This window comes from Mandrillus leucophaeus, unplaced genomic scaffold, assembly GCF_000951045.1.
Source record: "Mandrillus leucophaeus isolate KB7577 unplaced genomic scaffold, Mleu.le_1.0 Scaffold1009, whole genome shotgun sequence".
NCBI classification, from domain to species: Eukaryota; Metazoa; Chordata; class Mammalia; order Primates; family Cercopithecidae; genus Mandrillus; species Mandrillus leucophaeus.
In genome coordinates this window covers 10,483-32,635 of record NW_012098199.1, presented here as the reverse complement: position 1 = coordinate 32,635, position 22,153 = coordinate 10,483, and the positions used below count along the sequence as shown (strand labels likewise).

Genomic DNA, 22,153 nt, shown 5'->3' with positions numbered 1-22,153 from the left:
CTCCCCCCCCGCCTCTCGTTCGCTCGATCTGTGCCCCTCTCCCTCTCCCCCATTATCGGTCACAACCTGGCAGCTCTTCAAGAGACACCCTGTGAAATTGAGTGTCGGGAAGTCAGCATTCTGTGTCTGTGGATTGATTTGTAACTTGTATTTGCAAATGAGAGAGATGCCTGTTTGGAAAATTACAGCCCAAAAGGTGGGGGGTAATCAAATTAAGAACATCTGAGCTGTATTGGTGGGCGGTATCGCTAAACGCCTCCGGGGAGCGGTTTCCTAGTGATTTGCAGTAATCCCCCACCTTCATGATACATGGGTGACGATTTGAAAGTACACATATTTCCTCATCTGTTTACATTTGCCAGGGGTGGGGGGGTGGGGGAATAAAACTGTAGGGCACAGGGAGTTGGGAGGGGGGCATTTTCCGGAGAGATGCTGGATATCATTTCGTGACAAATTAGAAACAATTATTACACGTATGTGAAAGTGTTATTACAACATTATAGAGGCGACCATTACCCCCACTGCAGTCATACTAATGCAGTCGTTTAATGCTCCATTCAATCTGCAGTGTAAACCAACGCAATTCTTTTTAATAGATCCCTTTCATCTGCTACTGTGTTGGAAAGAGGGCAGCCTTCCACTAACTCCCAAAGTGAATAGAAGGTAGCCTGGGGAATCATCTCTGTATCTCTTGCCATTTCTTCCTGAAGTGAATGCAATACATTGTCCAAGGCAAGCAAAGTTATTTAGCTATTATAATTGTAGAGGTAGAATGATCTTGACCCTATTTTTAAAATCATTCAAAGAACTCCAACTCACCCTTTGCAAATAAACAGTACTCTCTTTTAATTTATGCATAAAATCCTTTGACAGACAGGCCTGGATATATGTTTTGCATCTTTATTTAGTGAATTTGTATATACTATAATTTATACCATCATTAGCTCATATTGTGGACATATAATACCACAAGTTAGTGTCCATATTACCTACATTAAAAGATAGGAAAGGATGGAGTTGGTCATAGAGACAGCCAGGGGCCTGTGGAATTTTTTGGGATATATATATACACACACACACTAAATTTAGTATGGCAACTGTGTTGGTTCTGCATAAAGTGAATTTAGATTTTTTATATATATATGTATATATCATACTTATATTGTTTCCATTTGTTCTCTAAAATACTCAGCATTCTTGAAGATTATTAAGATTAGTAAAGTATCTACAGGGACCTAGAAAGTAGCAAAAAGCACCATGTATTAAAATGGATTCTTTTTAAATAAAGCGTTTCAGACTCACTGGCATGAGTTCCAAACCTCTTTCCAGTATTTTCTAGGATAATAGATTCTTCCATGTGAATTTTACATACAGGAAGACATAAATGGACAAGAAACATTTGTCATAGGTGTTTCACTCACTGGGTCTCCAAATTGGCCTTCAAAGTGGTATATCCAGGCAGGGTTGCCAAAGGAGTACATCTCCGTAATGAATCAGTCAGATTTAGGAAAAACCAAGCTGCATCAGTAGTTTGATGTGTCACAGAGATATTTTTGGCCTTTTCAGGTGGTTGCCCAACTTGAGGAGAATCACTCCTGGGTACACCATATTTTATGTGGGCAAGTGTGAAATCACACACATCCCCTTTGAGCCCCAGGGCTGGAGGATATTAGAGTAATCCTGAAAGACATTAGGCAACATCACTCCTAAAGTTACTAGATCTCTTTAACTTTTTGGAACAATTTTCAAGGTTATTTTGATAAGAGAACTATGAATATATTAATTTGTTTACTCTGAGCAGATGTTAGTATGGCCTGAGGGTACTGGGGAGCTGCAGAAGATTGAATAGCTAGAACGGGTTGTTAGTGTTAAACGTGAGTACTCCCCATACAAATATTACAGGCCAGATAAAAATATTGTAGAGTAAGTGATTATGATGGATATTTGATTTTATGTTGTGAGTTTTTAGTGCTTTCCACACAGACATTTACATGTCCCTAGTTTTATTTTAACCAAACATCATTTACATAAAATAATATATAGGATGTAATTTTTAGTTCAACAAATATTGTGTCTACATTGCTGATTTGTTTTTAAATTATAAACATTACAATATTTTATATAGTTTTTTAAACTATTCTGTCATTTTTCAGAGGGGAACAATGATATCAAAATAACTAAGATAGACTTTATTTTTTCGTCTAGCATGTATTTTGCTCATTCTGATACTTTAAATAAAATAAATACATGTTTTAAAAGATTCACTACTAATTAAACTAGGGTTAGAGAACTGTTTGTTGTACAATGAAGTGGGCACTCAAGAAAGTTCCAAACTCTAAATGTAGTTGTAGTAATCTATGATTATGTACAACATACTTAGGTCATTTACGTATTCGGTTTGTCTGTTATTAAGCATTGTAAAAACATTTGTGAAGCATTGCAAAAACATTTGGTAAAAAAAAAAAACATTTTTTTTTCTCTTTGTTCATTGCAAATTCTGTTTAGGTCAACAAATTACATGTTTGATAACCATCAAAACCTAACTGCCTTACCATTTGCTTAACTTTTGATATACCGCTGTTAAAACAATTGAAAATATAGTTACACACAATTTTATAAATGGGAACATAGGCTGTAGAAGTTAAACAAATAAAAATATGATAAAACATGAATTAATATTTTTACTTTTGTTGTATGTTTATTTCTGTTGATCTTTCTGTATCTCCATAGAAGAAACACTTTTGAAACATTTTATGTCGTAGAAAAAGTTTCAAACCAATTGATAATTTTTTAATAGCATCTTATAAAACTTAGTGAATCAGCATAGATTTAACAAGCTGTAAGTATGAAGAAGCTGCAAGATATTCAGTTAAAAATTGATCTTTTATATCCTGTTTCACTAAAACATTTTAAAGCACTTTATAGGCATCTACTAAATGAAACTTCAGCTTCTTTTGAAGTAAACAAGTGTTTTAATCTCAAAGGTTATGTGAGCTATTTTGAGACAATCAGATTTAAACTATTCAGCATGAACAAATGTTTATTTATAGGCTGAATTAGGCACAAAGTTATTGTCTCCTTTTAAAGGTATTTTTCAAAATTATTTGGAATTAATAAATTATAGATGTTAAGATTAAAATTACTGAGGGGGAAAAAGTTTTAAAAGACTAAGATGAAGAGAAATAAATCAAATGTATAAGTTGAAGTAAATTGATTATTGAATAACGCATCAGGAAATAAATGTAGGTGTTATACATAATGGAAAAAGATAAATCAAATAAGCTTTAATGGTAGAAAAATATTTTTAAACATGATATTATGAGAGAATAAAATAATAATTTTATAGAATCATAAAATCTCAAGGTTAAGAGGGACTTGGAAGGTAATCTAATTTGACCAATTATGTGATATTAGAATCTACTTCACTATCCCCCAGCAAGTTGTTATCAAGATTATGAACATTTTTTAAATAAACTTTTATTTTTAGTTTCAGGGTACACATGAAGGGTGTGCAGGTTTGTTTCATAGGTGTTGGAGCTTAGTGCATTTCAGAGCAGGCCATTTTATTTTTGGACAAATCTAACTGATTGAAAAGAAAGTTAAGCAAATTAAAACTTCTACTTTCCATCAATTGTTTTTGTTTTACCCCTTGATGACTTGTTTAAAAGTCTAAGGTAGCGAACTTCCTAGTTATTTAAGTTTATATTTATGCAAAGAAACTCACCTGCTAGGTAGAAATGCAGAACTAGTTTTCCAGATATGAGTTTGAGCTAGAGAAAGACTGATTTAACTTGATAAATAACTGAAGCCGTGAAACTACAGAATATGTTGTAAGCACTGAAGTGACAAAATGTTAGAGAGCATTGTAGTGCTTGAGAGTTACTTCTGAAACATCCACAATAGTTTCATTAGTCTTCATGGATATCTCTTTGGGAGCACATTTGAAGTTCTGTATGTGTCCTTTTGATCTACCGACTTTAAACCAGCTACATCATAGAAGAACAGTACTGATATCAGCTACAGAGATTAGAGAGCATAAACCATATATGTAAATACTTACATGTAAAACCAAATTTCTCATGGTTTTTGAATTTTTGAAAGCTATTTGAGAACATGAATATAAAGTGAATATTTTGAAATCAGGCTGATTTCAATATAAAGAGCCTGATGAAAAATGCTTTGAGCACCAAATATGAGAATAGATAAAAGGCTTTGATATGATCATGTGCTGGAATTCACAAATAATGGAAATCTTACGTACAGTCATGCATCTTAAGTATAGAACAAGAGTGTAGTGAAACACTGAATATATTTCTTAGTGTCAGAAATTCACAAAGTAACTTATTTAAATTAAAAAAAAAAAAACCTAAAGTTTCTTTGAATTTGGCTGCCTCCCTTATATCACTACTGAGGCTTAGGCATCTATAGCTGCTTTTAGCTACTATATTCTATCTAAGTCTCCCTTCACATTTCTATGTTGCTAAACAACCAATGTTTAGTGATTTCCATAACTGTAACTCTGCCTTTTTAGTACTGAAATTGATTTTTTCTTATTTGGGCATCTAAAGATAAATGTATTATTCCATATGCATGTCATTTTTTTCTTCACCATGTTTGACAAAATGCTTTCACGATGAATGATCTGAATTTGGCACTTCAGTTGGCATGCTTTTTAAAACATTGGTAAGTAGGAAAACATTTATTACAAATGTCATTATTTTGCAAATATTTTAAATAATATGAACAAGAAAAAAATAATAAGCATACGTGTCTTGGTGAAGGTATCATTCACTAGTTTTTAATGATGGTAAAGCTATCAAATAATGTAGAACCCATGATATTACAAATTCACCTCTACCTCCCAAAAAATCATAAAGTACCTTCTAAAAAGATTTACCAAAAACATAAATAGAAGATAAATATATGACACTTGTATATTTAAGCACATATTTCATGTTGTACCCTTAATAATTTCAAAGGAGAATCTGACCTAAAACTAATTTTCTTACTTTTTGTTTCAGTTAGATATTTTTATTCAAAGGGTAGTGATGAAATGTTTGATGTGGTTAAGAAAGTGAAAAAGCAACTGCTGACGTCTCCCACTTTCACCTTAAAATGTATTACAGTTGACTGTGTGATATTTCAATTGAAGTGTCATGAAAAATAGCCAAAATATGCCTACACATATACAAGTGATACAAACGTGTGTGTGTTTCTGTATGTGTGTGTGTTAGAAGGATACAAAGTTGGAAATTAATGGACTTCTTATAAATTATTTGTTTGAATTATTTTATTTCTAAAATGGGGAGAATATCTGGTTTCAAAGATTCTGTAGTATAAAACAAATAGAATAGCTATCTATAACATATTAAAAATGAATTATATGTCCTAAATATGTTGTATTGATATTGAATGATAATATTTAAGAGTTAGAAATTTTGGAACACTTGTGTCAGAAAAGATAAGATAATCTTTCAAAACTGACCTTTTTCTGTGGGTTTAAACCAATACCCTGGAAAAATAACTCCTTTCAATGATATAGTAGGTTGACATTAACTCCCCATATGCAAGCGCCCTCTATCATTTACTAAAAGGTAACATGTTTTAAAAACTCTACTACCTTTTAACTGTGATGCCAAAATAAACAGGAATCCAGAATATTCAAGTGCTGAATAGTTTTTAACATTCCTTAAAGCTTTGAGCAAGTATTAATCCATGCAGGGACGTTTCATATACAACTCAGCTCGATAGGATGACTCAATCAAAACGCAACACCTGCTGCTCAGTAAGCTGGACTGGCTTCTTTCTATCATGTGGACAGTATAGTGTTCACTTGACAAGGAATTGAGATCCATGCTACTAGTTTAAGAAAAGGGTTGTTGGTGGGATTTTGTTTGTTTATTTAAAAGATTTACAGTCTTTATCTCATAGAAATCAAGAATTGAAACTAGTACAGCCAGACTTCATGGGGAACATAATAAGATATTAGGTCTTTTTTCTGTCTGTCTTGGGGTCCGCATGGTTGCCTCCCTAACACTTTCCTTAATTTCTTTCTGTTCTTTACAGAGGGAAGAGCGATTCCTAAAAATTTAAGTATGATGCAATTTTCCAGTAACCCTCTACTGGCTTCCTATCTGTCTATGTAAAAGCCAAAGTCCTCACACAGGTTCATAAGCCCTATATGATCATTTCACTCAGCCCATATCTGACCTATGCCTTATCATTTGCTCTTTTGCTCCCACTGTGCCAGCCACATTTTCCTCCTTGCTCTTCCTTCAAATTAAAAAGAACATACATATCTTAGGACACTTGAAGCTGCTATGCACTCTGCCCAGAACATCCTTCCACAAATATTAGCTGGCACCTTCACTGTATTTATGTTTCTGTTCAAAGGACATACAGTCATGTAGGCATTCTTGACCATGCTATCCCAAATAGTAATTCCCTCATTACTCTTGAACTGCATAACTTGTTTATTCCTACAGTTTATCTACCTGATAACATATAATTTATTAACTTGTGCTAATCTACCACCTCCTACAACAATAAGTTTTATCACAACAGGGACTTTAATTCATTGTGGTATCATTGCCACCCAAAACAGTGCCCAGTACATAATAGGAACTACATATGAATGTTTTGGAGGTTGAATTAAATGAACGACTATTACTTCTAATCTCTACTTCCTTTTGCGTCTCTTTCTTTTCCTGCTAAATAGTTCTTTTTTATATTAGCTAGCAGTCAGTTCAGTTATTTCACGACCTTTAATTTACAATGTTCTCTAGCAACTGATAACTTTTCTTTTTTCTGTTAGTTCAAATTCCTGAAAATCTAACTGGACAGGTTAATTTTTTTTCAGTAAGGCCACACAGACCACAAATTTCTGGACAATCTCTAGTTGTATTATTTTCAGTCAGGTATATACACTTATCTAATAAAGCTGAGCCACCTCAGAACATGGCTGTGAAGGCATGAGGGCCTGTGGGAAGACATCCAGGCAACATAAATATGTCTAACATATAAAACTGTTGCAGCTTCATCTGCACCAATGTTCTTCACTGTCCCAAGTCCTACTCATAAGTCTGATATAATTCCTCAATTCACTCCATTGATCTTTTACTTCCATGTTTCTTCTTCATCAGATGACTCCTCCAGGCTTCTTGTTGTTCTTGTTACACTTCTTTCATCACAGATATAACTATGCATTTATAGTTCTCCTATGATAAATAAATTCATGCTCTGCTTGACCCTAAAGACCACAAAATGACCCCATACTGTCACTTCCCCAAGTCTACCCCAATTAACTTTGGAATGGTAAGCAAGAAATATCATGTGCCTTTACATAGATCCTGTTGTGGACACATCCTAAGGTGACCCCCAATGGGTCATGCCCTTGCCTAATCCCCTGTTGTTTTGTGTGGATGGAACCTGGTACTTCCTTCTACTCAATAAAATATGGCAAAAGGGAAATAATTATACAGAAGTAATTCAACTTCCTAATCAGATGATTCTGAGTTAACCAAAAGAGAGGTTGTTTGGGGTGGTCCTAGCTTAATCAGGTGAAATTTCTTAAAAGAGAGATTGGTAACCTCCTGAAAATGAAGACACATTTTCCTGATATCCTTGAAGAAGCAAGCAACCATGGGTTCTACAACCGTAGAGAAATAAATACTTCAACAACCTGACTAAATTTGGAAATAAATTATTCCGTCAAGCCTCCGGATAAGAATGCAGCCCAATTGGCCTCTTGATCATAGTCTCATAAGACATTGAGCAGAGGACTCAGCCATGTCTGGACTGCTGACCTGCAGAAACCATGATTTAATAAATGTATTTTGTTTTAGTCCACTAAATTTTTGGTAATTTGCTATACAGTAATAGAAATCTAATACAGATCCTCATTCTAGTTTATTGAAAGAGACAAACATTAAGAACCCCCTATTATTTTATTTCTTTAGACCTCGCGGTGTGACTCTGTCTTAAACTTTTTCTTTTCTTGAGTTACACATATTAAATTATGGAAACTGAAATAATATCCTTTACTTCCTTAGTATCTTTCTATTTCGGGATTTATTCCTTTACTATATTTTCCCTGTTCTCAGTGTTTTAAAACTAAGTGTAGACCTTTCAGAAAACAACATGTGACCATAATACTTTTCTTCCTCCCTTAACCACATAATCATCTCTTCTGCATGCGGCATCAGCTCCTGTCATTTTCAGCTCTTGGTTCTGACGAGCATAGCCCCAGTGTCTTTGCCTATGAGATTCATATGTTCACTCCTCTCATTAATGTCTCACTTTTTTCTGCTTATACATGTAAATATTTAATTTACTTAATTTTTTCAGTAAAGTTATTCTTAATTTTTAAAATATTTACTTAAACAATGATTAATATTTACTTGATATTTTGTAAAAAATGAGAATATTTACTTATACAATGATTTTGTAAGGTCAAGATGTTTATGTGTGAAAATTTATCCCTGATTTATCTACATGTTACATCTGAATGTTCATGTAAATTTTATTTGGTTAGACACATCTATATGTGGTCACTGTATATTTGTTTATTATTTATATGTTTCCAAGTGCTATTTATTCTGCTTGCTATCTTGAACTATACATTTGAAGTCTGGACTTTCTAAGAAGTCTATAACTATCCTTCAGCATAGAAGTCATATAATTTAGGAGTCAGTTATTTAATAAATAGTTTTCAAGTTCCACAGTGCTAAAAGCCAAAGGTATGGAGACACGAAGAATTAACATTCCTTTTAATCTCATCTAAAAACAGAACATCTGTTTTCAGACCTTTAACAAACTCACAAAAAATTACAGTATAAATATTTGGTATATACTGTCTGTATTTAAAATAAAAATTTTACTTTTCTTCAGAATATGTCTAGTGGTATGCACTTGAAATAACAGTATGTTCATTTATTATACAAATGGGAATAAACACTTGAGATGAAATACTGATGAAGGAAACTTCTTCTATGTTTATTCTGCCAGACATTCTCAAAAACTGATTTGAGAATGAGGTGATTAAGAATTTCTGTTTCCCAAGGGGACCTCACAGAGTACATAATCAATCTCTGGTTCACATTTCCCTGAAAACAACAACAACAGCAGCAACAAAACCACTCTATATAAGATTCTGATTAAATAATTTTAAAGTGAATCTTTTATTTTTAAAAAGTGAAATTCAAAATCATGATGCAGTGATAGAAGTCGGAATCAGGGCAGGGGTGGGGTTCACTCATCTGCAGGGAATGAAGAAATATTTAATGATTATATTTCTAAATGTATATCGCGGTAGACAAGCCCTAAAATGTTCTATTCAATTAATTAAGCTTATATCTCATCCAGGTATACCAAATTATTCTCTTTAAGGGAAAGAAGCTTATGGAGATTAATAGTGGGAAATTAATTGAAAGAACTTTTTTTTGAAATATTAAAGTCATATGAACACCTGATTACATGAAGTATAGCTGAAACTGCTTTTCCTTGTTATCATACTGAAGTCAGTGTAATGCATTGATAAGAAGCAGACCGAACATTTCCAGATGTAAGGTTCATAATTTTTCAAAATAGCAGAGCATGTTGGATTGCGTTAATTCAGAGGGATAGATTTCTCTTTTGGAAAGCTGTCTTTGAGTTAAATACACAAATCCTGAAACTTCTGAAAGCAGTCAGTGTTAATTATCTTCCTTTGAGATGAGTCACCGACAAGCAGAAAATTTGCCATCTAGTGGTGTTTGTACATACGTGAAATCTATTTTTTTATTTTATTGTGAAGTATGAAAGACAGAGAATATTCATAGGCAACAGAATGAGATCTTCCTGCAATTTTCTCTTTTTTTTAATCCACAGGAATGTGTAAATAAAACCGTTTGATTATTTAACAAGAGAAAAAAACATTTGGTTATTTAACAGAATTTTCTGACATCCTTGTTCCACCCAGTTGTTATAAATTTGCTGCAGCTGCTTCGTAACGCCTCCAGATGGCGCGCTGATGCCTGTTCTCGCCTCCCAGCGACCAGCCAGTTACCAGCTGCTGGGGAGAATGAGCTTGGAGCCGCAGGGCTTAATCCCGCGCGGCTCAGAGCTGGACTCGCGAAGCAGCTGCAACAAGGCATCACTCATTGTACAAGTATTTCCATTTCTGAGAGCAAAAGGAAGAACTTAAGCGGGCGGCACTTGGAGTGTAAATTGCTTTGTAGTATTTAAAGGCAGAATGGATCCTGGGCAGCCGAGCTGGTGCGTGCAACAGAAACTACTCAATGGAATTGTTCTGGGTAGGACTGGTCTGATCGTCCTTTGTGTACCAAACGTTGTGTGTCCTGGATTGCGCCTATGTGTATACACCCATTTCATTTTCACCAGGATCATGGGGACTTGGGAGTCATAATCTTTCATTTTTCCAAAATGGTATGATAAAAGCTTTACAGAACATTGTTTATTAATAGAAGCGTGACCCGAGTCACAGTCTTTAGAAACACATGATAATGGTATAAAAAATACTTTTCTTTTATGTTTCTTTTTTAGAGAAAAAGAAAGTAAACGTAACCTGTATCACTGTGCAGTGTTACTGGATATGACTTAAAAGGCAATGGCAAAAAATGTTTGACTGCCGTGGAGTAGACTTTTACCTGTAGGTGTAGACTTAAGCACACCTGTAATATATCAGTGTTTTCAAATCTGTGTGCCAGAAAAAAACATTGTGTAGCTATAAAAACACTAGTTATGAAAAATGCATGTCATGAATGTGTACATTTTGTATGGTCTAATACGTTTTGTGAATGTGTGTTGTGTATACGCACACAATAACATGTATATGTGACCTAGATGCAGAATTATTATCGTATGGTTACAAATAGGCATGTGCTGAGCATAGATTAGTTTCTGAACCTTCATACACTGTATGTCTGTCTGGATAACTTAGTATGGAGATTATCTATTGCCACAATATTAAATATGAATTAAAAACAATATTTTGTTTTCACTGTTACACTTTAAATTTGTTGAATTCTATTCAGTTGTGCATTGAGTTTTCTATGCTTTTAAATTCTGAGGAAAGGCTGGTTTTTATATTTTGAACATAAATTATTGGCTGAGATGATTATGTGGAGATAGGATTCATAGACATATAAACATAGGTTCCCTAAAGTTCAGGTTATATGTGGAATTCACAAGAGTTAACAGTTTTGAAAACTCGAGAGTTCTGACCAAGAGTTTACATTAGAAACAAGAAAATTGAAAGATTCAGAACTAAGTTGGATATTATCAAGGCTGAGGGTGTACGTTTAGTAATATTACTCTAAGATTAATGTTAGACTACTTATAAACTTGTATAGATTCCCTTGAACAGATGTTGTTCATGAACCAGTGACTGAATTTTATCTTCTATCATTGCACATAAGCAAATATAACACGATTCAATACAAGAAATGTGACTTGCAAGTGAACTAGGTAAGGTAGCATGCTAAATAAAGCCTAATATACTGAGAAAAGTTAGAAACTATAGAGTCCCTGCCCTCAAAGAGTTGCCATTCAAATGACTAGGTTAGGCATGTTCATGAATACGAGTACACAGTAAAAGACAAAATAAATGCTATTAAAGTGAGACATGCACAGGTGTGTAGCATTTAAATTGAGGGAGAAATCTAACTTAGGGGCATTAGTAAGACCTTCAGATTGGAGAGCCCCCTTCTAAAGAGATGGATTAAAAGAACAATTTTTGTAGGTGTGAAGAGGTTCTGGGCAAGAGATGTATTCGGGTCAGACATGTGGTTTGGGTTGGCTATGGCTTTCTTTATTGGTCTCAGAGGTAAGGAGTAAGAGATAGATAATATTATGCAAATAGGCTGTGTAATATTGAAGATGATCTTGAACATGGGACTGAAATTTGTGGATTTCATCATCAGTTCATTCCCAGTGCCACTAACAATGTAGGCATTCAGTATTCTTAAAACATTGAATGTTCTGTGTAACAGCAAGAGCCAGCACAAAGTTTTAGGATATTTGTATGGTTTATGTATTGCATGTCTACCATATTAGAATGTAAGTTTCAAGACATAGCACTCTTTTTCAGTATTATATCCTCAGAGCCTAGAAAGTACTTGAAAAAATATTTATCTACTGAATGAATTAATGACTAGTAAAATTGGAATATAGTCAGGGTTCTATATCATTCACATTTAGTTTTCCTGATGGTCTTAAATTACTAAAATCCTCAAAATTTACCAAGTCTTTGAAGCTATTGTATCAGCCGATTCCACTTATGGCTCAGGTGCTTCTAAGCAAGTTCCCTGGAATTCCACTATTAGTATTTAATCTTACTCTATTTTTAACCTCTTTTATGAATAGTCTTGCCTTTACATTTTTAAAACGGTTATTAAGATAATTATAAACCGTGTGATTATTCAGGCAGAATTAAACAGTTCCTCTTCATATCCCTATAGTAGACATAGTGAGTATATAACACACATTAAACAAATACATTCAGGAAAAGAGTTGAGGGTTTGAAGAATGTCTTTGCTCCCTGTAACATATGTTTACCTCCTGATTAGAACACTTCTAATATTTGGTTCTCTGCAACTTGATTTAGGCGAAACTCTCTAGAGCCTCTTTATAATTTTGTATATGCAGAGTGATCATTTGGGAAATCCTTAGCTATTTGCTTATATAGTATTTGGGGACACTGTGATAGTTTCTAGGGGTCACAGCCCCTGTTCCCCCAACAGCAGTGGTCCTCTTTTTTGCTCCTGTGTACTGATATCTATACTTTTTATGGACAGTGACAGGAATTTGTGGAGAAACTAGTGAAGAAAAAAGTTTTTGTCATTTGAAAGGGTGATACTGGGTGAAAAGATACAATCATTTTAAAGGAATTTATAAATGTGATTTGCCCAACTAAATTGTAAATGAATGCATAATGACTTGTAAATAGAAGGGCCGAATAAACAATGTCACTGAACCAACAACTTCAAAAATAAACCCCTGGAGTTTCCCCTGATCCTCGAGAGAGAGCTTTCCGCTGTGATAGCGATTTATATATCTTAATTTACTTGTATATCACTCATCTAAAAATACACTAAAGTGGAATTTCTCACTTTAAAAATATATATCGATGGGGTTTATGTGTCAGTTCAACTGAGGATGCAAGCTTTTAGTTTCAGCTTGAGCTAATCTGTGTGAAGTCAGGCTTTTTCTCCCAACAGTGTCAATAAGACAAATTTCCACACTAGCCTGGTCTCCATCCTGCTGGACTTGCTGGTAATGCTTTATTTTAATCCCTGTGAGAGGAGGTAGTATGGCATGGTGGCTGGCCCAAGACTTTCACCTTATTCAAAACCCTAGTGTGTGGCTTGACCTGGAGATTAATCTTTCCCTAATAGATTAATCTATTAGAAAAAGAATACCTTGTCTAAATACTGCTGGGCATTCAGTTTTGGAGAAATATACTGCAGTGTGTACTGCAGGTTTTTCCCCCTAGTGGTTGACTTAAGGCTGTTGTATTAAAACAATAGAAATAGACTTCGTATATGGAGCTGGCTTGGTCAATATTGTCTAACTTATGTTTTTAAAAACTTATTTCAGAAGAAATGGTTATTTCTTCTGAATGATCACTGTTAAATGATCATTTTGAAAGTTACAAATACAATGCCCTGAACAACATGCTTTTGTGTCTTCTTTGGAAGGCTGGACATACAAAATTATGCAAAAACAAAATATATACAATTAATGGAAGTGTTTCTGCTACTAGATTCATACTGTACTCCTTTTTCTGGGTGTAGTGGAAAGATCTCCCTCTGTGTATTCTAATGTCACTATTTTTTATCAACGGTGACACTGAATCAGTTTAACATGATTTTTCTTTAGCCTGTGTGACCATACTGTAAATTCCTTAAAGGCAGGAAACAAATTCTATGCTTTCTTTGAATCTCTGTATTATACTAAACATACTGCCAGCCACAAAGCACTTAAGTTTATATATATATATATATATATATTTTTTTTTTAAGTAGGGTCTCACTCTGTCACCCAGGCTAGAGTGCAATGGCACAATCATGGCTCACTGCAACCTCAACCTCCTGGACTCAGGTGATCCTCCCACCTTAGCCTCCAGAGTAGCCGGGACTGCAGGTGTACACCAACATGCCCAGCTAATTTTTGTAATTTTTGTAGAAATAGGGTTTTGCTATGTTGTCCAGACTGGTGTAGAACTCCTGGGCTCAAGCAATCTGCCTGTCTCAGCCTCTCAAAGTGCTGGGATTAGAGGTGTGAGCTCCCTCCTGGATTCTGCCATTTTTTTTTTTTTTTTGACAATTGAGTAAAGATTAAATTATAATTTTTTCACACTAATTAAAATAGTAGATATAGTCATATAATAGCAACTTCTAAGGGACAAAATGGAAATCTTTCTAGTGGTTCTATATACCAAGAATGTTATACCTGACACATCACAGCAGAAAGAGAAAGCTCTTTCTCCTTAATTAGCTGTTAGAAATGAAACATCTTTTTAAAAATATTATTTGAAATGTGGAGATATCTATAAAGACACAAAACTTGCCTTTACTTGGTAGAGCTATTTACATCTGAAATAGCTATCTTCTAGCATACCTGTGTCTCTAGGGTGTTGTATAACTGCAGGTGGAATATTCCAAAGTTAGAACTACTAAAAGAACAAATCAGAAGAGTTCCTAGCAGTAAGAATTAACCTTAAGGAAGCTTAGACACATTTATATGCTTTAGAGCTGTTCCTGGGGAAACAAATCATGCATTTTTTATAATGAGCGTATTTATAAGCATACCCCCACCTGCCACCAAGATGTATAAAAATGAGTTAGTAGCTGCAAACTGCTATTTTAGCAAGTGCTAGAGGAAAATAACAAAGGATCTGTGGCTGTATTGTTAACGGGAGTGAAGAAGCTTCTCTTGTGTCTCTGGACCAAAGGCTAACAGAAGAGCTTTTGGTTACTAAGATGTATTCTTTCCTGGTCTCAGGCTCATTAACGATGGAAGTAGGAGGGAGAGCATATAAAGCGGCAGCTGCAGCTGTGGGCACTCAGATCATTTGTCACCTGGCATGAAGTTAGTGTTGGCAGCTCTGGAGCTCCAGCACAGAGCACCAGGGAGCAAATGCCAACTGATTGTTGTTCCTCACCAGCTTGCTGGCTAACTCCTACTCATTCTTCAGATCTCTGCTGAAGTGTTGCTTCATCCAGGTAGCTTTGCCTGACCTCTCTAGAATGCATTTAGCACCTTTCTCTTCACTGTTATGGCCTCATAATCTCACCCTTACCATCACACTTACTGCTTGAAGACGTGCCTGCCCTCCTCACTAGGCTCAAGAAAGGCAAGAGCTGAGTCTTTTCCAACATTGTTCAGTGTCTATCTTGCATACAGTAGGTGTGTAAATATTGATGAGTAGTATCTGTTGCATGACGGCTTTATGACTATGTATAGGCTGTATGGGCTTGGATATCAATAAAGGAGGTATTTGACTGAGTGCCATGTGTGAGCTGAAAGGAAATAAACTCTCAGTCCTCGTGTCCTCATCTACTATCTGTGACAATTGTATACCTGCCTTTTAAAAGTAGTTGTTGTCCTGGATAACCAACCTGAAAATGTACCCTTGAACTTTAAATAAAAGTTTTTTAAAATAATAAATAAATGTTTAAAATGTAGTTGTTACAGTTAAATAATATTTTTATTTTTTTGTAGTAGTGCTATGAGGATTTATTTATGGGCTTTCTGCATATTAACTGAGTTGATCCTCAAAAAGACAATCATCAGGTAGGTACTATTAGCACAATACTTTATGTAAGAAATAGAGGCATGGAAAGTTTAGCTTCCTTGCCCAAGGTCACAGAGAGAAGAATAATAAAAGTGAAAGGCCTTGTAGAGTGACTAGGCTGGAGTAGATATTTGCTAAATGCTGGAATTGGGACTATTGCAATTTTACTTAGAGAAGGCTGATTCTTGTATAAATGGGAAATTACACCAAACAGTTAAGAACAGTTTGTTCTCTGGTTTCAGAGCCTTCTGTTGCAGATATTTTATTTGTAGAATTCCCATGGAAGCCCAATATGGTTAGAGAAAAACTTCTAATGTGTGCAGTCAGAGAGAACCCTTATCTTTATTGAGCATTATATGGTGTGGGGCATGTTAGAATCTAAAGAAACCTTTGTAACAAATATTATGGATTTCAAGATAAAAAAGAAGTAGATGATATCATGACCTGTTTTAATAGTTTGCAGCATTCCTTATTTATTTTGTTTTATTTATAAATTATACTTATTTTGTAATGTTTACTTTTTCTCACTATAAAATGCTTTTTGCGGAAAATACATAATACAAACAGCAAAGAAGGAAGCAAAAATTATCCATAATTATTCAACTAAGAGATAACTACTATTAACGTCTTGGCATTTTTTTTTCTATTTTTTGATAGAATTACATGCACATCTGCTTATATATACACATTCATTTGTACACACATTTTAATATGAAATTAGGTTATACATATATTCTATGTCCTGTTTTGTACCTATTATTTTATCATGCTCTTTAAAAATTATAATTGTCAGTACCGGCATAACATTATCATATATGGCTGTATCATAATTTTATTTAGTAGTTTTGCTTCTGTTTAATATTGTCCTAATTTTGAAAATTGGTTTATTCTTTTCAATTTTCACTTATTTGAACAGCTTACTATGGTGCTTTACATGACAGATGTACCTTCTAAATAATCATATTTAGATGATGATGTAACAACTAATAATATTTTCGAAGGGGGTAATGCACTTCTGTTCAGAGATAAACAGGCCCAAAAAAATTTTAAGACAGAATTAATATTTAACGAAATAGCAAGAAATAAATTGAAATGGCAAATGGAAGTGGAATAATGTTTTTTGAGAGACCATGGTATGCTATCACCTATGAAGGTCAGCGTTATAATTACCATTTTACTATGACTGACTGGGGCTCAAAGGCAATGAATGACAAAATCAGGTTGTTTTAGTGGCTCTGCCAGGATTCAAATAAAAGTCTCACTCCTCAACACTTTATTTTCTTCATTCCACCATGCAGTCTACATAGCGTGCTGGCAGTGCTCATAGCTCCACATGACACTTAATTTATCTGAGCCTCAGTTTCCTCATGTGTAAAATAGAAACCGTAATACTCACCGTGTAGGATTTTGTGATGGTTAAGTTGAATAATATATGGAGATTGAGATCCAAAAGAATTTATCCTAGGCCTCAATGTTAGCATCGAGGCTCATAGGTATTTCATAAAGTATATCCTGAAAGTGACAGAATTTGATAATCTCCTCGGAATTGAGGGACTCGCAGAGGGCTCATTAACAACCCAAATTTCCAGACATGAATCTAGATTTAGATCCAGAATCTGAAGTAGGTCACTGCCTTTGTTTTTAACAAATTCCTTTGGTAATTTTGATAATATTTTAAATGGCAACCACAGATATAGGCAACTAGAAAAATGATGCTGAAGGGAGGATGAAAAGTTTAACATAAGACACGAAACTTTGGCAGTCACTGGTTCAAAGTAGATGGAGCTTCCTGTGGCATCGTATGGCTGGAAACTGTGAGGATGTAAAAACAACTCAGGGTTTGAAGACTTCATTTTCTCAGGTAATTTGAAATATGAAACACATTCAAGGCACTTGAAGTTAAAAGCAAAAATAATGCTAAGTTGACTGAACAGAAATGGCAGGCGACAATGTTTTGCCAAAGTAGGATGTGCTTTAAAGTGGGTTGATTATGAAGGTAAATGCACTGGATGTGTGATGCCTGTGGATCCTAATCACGTATATAGTACTTAAACTAAGAAACCTGATCTGAATTTTCTGTTTGACTTTTTTATTTTTAAGGAGGATATCTTAGAATTATTTCTTCCCTTCTCTGTATTTCCATAGAATTTTTTCTAGCCTTTTATACTGAATAGCAGTTGATAAAATTGATTTTTCCTATGACAAAAGGAGCTTGCAGAGAATAAGAGTCCTAATTCATTCAAGAATGATGCTCAAAAGCAACTTTTCAGTGAATTTTTCAGTCCATATTTTAATTATTTTAAATAGTTGACAGGAACATCTTGTAACTTTAAGAAAGTTCTCTATGGGAGACAGGCACTATATTATTTAATTAAAATTACACCAAAGATTTTAGAACATTTACTTTTGTTGTATTGTGGTATTTGATGTGAATTCTTAAAGAGTGTACTAAAGAAAACATCTCTAATATCTGAGACCGATGTTCTCTAAAACTGTGTTTTTGTCAGGAATTAGTAAGCTGCCTGACATTAATATTGTTAAAATTTTAATTGATGGTGTTAAATTTCCTAGTGTACCTTCTGCTACAGAAATATTTTGAGTTGTGCCAACTAATTTTCTGGGCCTGTTACTGTCTAATAAACATAGTGGAGACTATATATTTTGACTTGCATTTTCTGGTTAAATCTAACCTTTAAGTCTTCTATAGTCGTATTTTTGTATTGGTCCTTAACACATAATCTTACAATCTTAGGGGGCTAAAGAGGAGCTTGAAAAGTGATTTTCAGGAAGAAAGGAGAATCTCTACAATTTCAAAGCACTTTCAAAAAAGCCATGTCACAACTTCTCTTGCTAACCTATCCCCGTGTCAGTTACCCACATTGTTGTGAGATTCTTTATGAAACCCTTCCCTGAATACTTCTGCTGCTGTATAAGCCCACGTCTTCACTCTTGATCTTAGTGCAAACAGAAAAGTGGTCCACTGACCTTTTAATACATGTCATTTAGATATTAGGAGATTGTTACTGAAATCTCTCCCTCAATAAATACTGCAGACACATTATGCACCTAGTCCATGCTCTTTTGATGAGTTCTTTCTGCAGGGCAGAGCGCTGTGTACTTCACATGCAGAGAGCTACAAGAGGGGCTTTTGTAGGCTTCCTTGCCTTCTTACTTGTAGTTTTTAAAATCATTTTCCCTGTTTTTGTAATTTATCTAAATTAGCTATTCTTTTTTAATTCTCTGCTTGACTTTTTCCAGTGGCCTTTTCACCTTCTACACTTGACCATTCACACTCAGAAACAACGAAAAAAAAAAAAAAAAAAAAATGGCGGTTGAATCCTGAAGAAGGATTAAAGGTATACACCCTACAGTATAATTTTGTATGTACATGATTTTATGCATACATTTCAGACACCTACCATCATTGTCCTGTAGGCATGTACTATTCAAGTATAAAGTTTTGTACCAAATATTAAGCGGATTTATCAATAATGCAAAACAGTAAACCTTGTCCTATATTGAAGGTAATAATCATATTACCACCCACTTATTGTGTATTGAATCCTGATCATCCTGATGGCAGGTAATATTGTGAATATACTAGCATTAAATAGAAAGATTGTCTGACTAAATGATCATTTTACCTTATTTCTGAGTCATTACTTTTTGTTAAGGACCTCTTCTATCCTTTTAGTTTAGAAATGTAAACTGACGTTTCTTCCTTTAATTTATACTTCAGTAACTTAACCATCATTTTGCACCATCTAGTTAGTGAGTTTTCCATGTTTTTTCTCTCATTCTTCTCATTTTGTAAGTCATCTTCTGTTCCGGTATATTTATGGATTTTTAAGGTGGTAAGTTTGCTGGAGTCTCATTGATTGCTACTTTCTATGCAGAATCTTTTAGTCAGTGTCACAGGGAGATTATTATATGGGTATCTCATATACAGGAAATTAGATTCACTATAGATCAGCTATGGTGGATTTCCAATATTAGATGAGATTAAATTAGATTCGCTGTAGACTTTTTCATGAACTGTTTTCAAATCTGAACTCATTTATTCAGCGTGAGTGCAAATCATTATGATAAATTATTCTGAAATACATTTATAGTTTTGTACATCAATTTGAGAAACTTTTAATATTTACTGTTACATTTTCAAATAAATAATTTTCTGCTTTTCACATATATTTTTAAATTGTTTCAATCTTTCATGTTGAAATGTTTCTGGAAGATAAAAGTGGAGAATCCCCCTAGATTTTGTTTGTCAGTACTGTAATATTGGGCAAGTTACATATGGCTAAACAGATTATATATTGAGTTTATGAGACTTAAAAAAAATTCACCCATAAGAAAAGGATGCTGTCTGTCTGATTTGATGATCTACATAACATTGTGAAGAATAATAAAAATCTATATTTGTATAACCATTAGGCTAGAGATCAGAAAATGAAGCTGTGCAAATCAGTGGGCTGTATTTTTAACTTTCATTTGCCACTGATAAGCATACTGCAGAGCTTGAGAAATTACTCTGCTTAATTTTTCCTAAAACAGTACTTAAGTAGATCAATTACTGATTTGGATTTTATAATAAAAAGAACTGTTAGGGAGAAATTTTTTTGTTTGACAGGTTGGAAATGAAATGTTCCAAACTTGTGTTGTGCAACAGTTTCTTAGGCTCTGGTAAGAAATTAGATTATGTCAAAACTAGTTAATTACAAAGATAAATGTGAAAGGCAGGAGATTGATGAAAACAAAATAATTTCAACCAAAGTTCAGGAATTTTTTTTTTTAAATTCAGTGATAACACAGATATCTTAACTGATGTCTGGGCTCCATTTCATTTACTTACTACTCCAAATGTCAGCAATGTATACATTAAGGTTGGTTTTCAGATATTAACTCTAAACCATATTCATCAATTATACTCTTGAAGCCAACATAAAGCCCTTTATAGCAGAAGGGTCTTTATTCCCCCTTTTCTCCAATTTTTATTTTGTTATTATGTGTTTATTTCTATCAATATCCTCCCTTATTTTCATCGTTTTCATATTCCACCCCACACCTGGACTAAGTTAGAGTAAAGAGATCTCTGAGTTAAGAATGCCAGTGAGATCAGAACACTATGGGAATAAGGTGGTGATACTGGGATAGGGAAAGCAGCTGAAAGAGTTTATTTATATTCGAAAATACATGCATCTGCACCTGCAAGAAGACTTTTGCCATCACAGTCAACTCTTTATTATTTAGAGAACTCTCTGCTTTGTGGAGATTTGGCTGGAACCCCAGATTTGCTTCCCTGGAACACCTAACTTTGTTCTTTTGCTGCCAACAGCATGGTCTCCTTAGGAAGGATTCGGCTTCGATGTGGAGAGGAAGACTGAGTGCCTGTGTGTATGACTGAGTATCAATCAATCCAAATTCCAAAGGCAAATTTAAAAGATTTGGGTGCATTATTTTGTGCACATGCCTCTTTTTCTACCTTATTAAAAATAATTTCAATACTTGTATACTTTTAATATATCCAGTGCAATGCGGTGCATGCTCAAATATGTTTCATGTGGTCTTTCTTAACTTCATACTTAACATTTAAACATCTGTATGTTTAATGATTTTACCCTGGCCTCTGGCATTAGTCAAATATTTGTTTCCTTTTCTGTGCTGTCATCAAAGGACTATTACATTTTTAATCTTCCCTGAAGAAGTTGTAACACTCCATTAAAAAATGGTAACAAACACAATGTTACTCCCACTCCATCTTCTATGGCAATTCAAAGCTTGAACATGTATTCACTGTACAATGGAGGTTTGCCTATAGTTTCTGCATGGGATAATGGGACAATTGCTTTTTTGTTTTAAAAATATAATCCCGGCAACGATGTAAAGGATGAATTCGAAATAAAAATCTTATTGGTAGAAAATGTGGGACCAAACTGCCAGCGGCAGCAGTAATGAAAAGGGGGGTGTGGATTTAGAGATACAAGTAGATAAATACAATTTGGCATTAAAAGGTGAGGGAATGTGAGGATTTAAGGATAACTCTGAGATTTCTAACTCATGTAGTTGGCTACCTAATAGTGGCATTAGTCATAGTAAGTTATAGAAACTAAGCTTTATTGAAGGGATGCTTGGGATTTTAAGGGAGAAGCAGGAGAGTGGAGTGGAGATAATGTGTTTGGAGTTTGTCATGCTGAGTTTGTTACCTGTTGGACTTATATGTAGAGCAGGGTTTGTCAATCTTGGTCATATTGACACGTTGAGATGGATAATTCCTTTTTGGGGGTGAGGAGCTATTTTGTACATTTAGGATTCTTAGCAATGTTTATGGACTCTACTCACCAGATATCAGTAGTACCT

At 34.3% G+C, this 22,153-nt stretch overlaps 1 protein-coding gene across 1 annotated transcript in view; it reads right to left on the bottom strand.

Annotated features, from left to right (window-relative positions):
- The window catches only part of SLITRK3 (SLIT and NTRK-like family, member 3), a 10,654-nt gene extending 10,518 nt beyond the window's left edge, over nucleotides 1-136 (bottom strand). The window contains exon 1 of the mRNA XM_011974229.1: nucleotides 67-136. The gene's annotated coding sequence lies outside the window, so the exon portion shown is untranslated. The remainder of the gene's footprint in view (nucleotides 1-66) is intronic.
- Nucleotides 137-22,153: the final 22,017 nt, after the last annotated feature.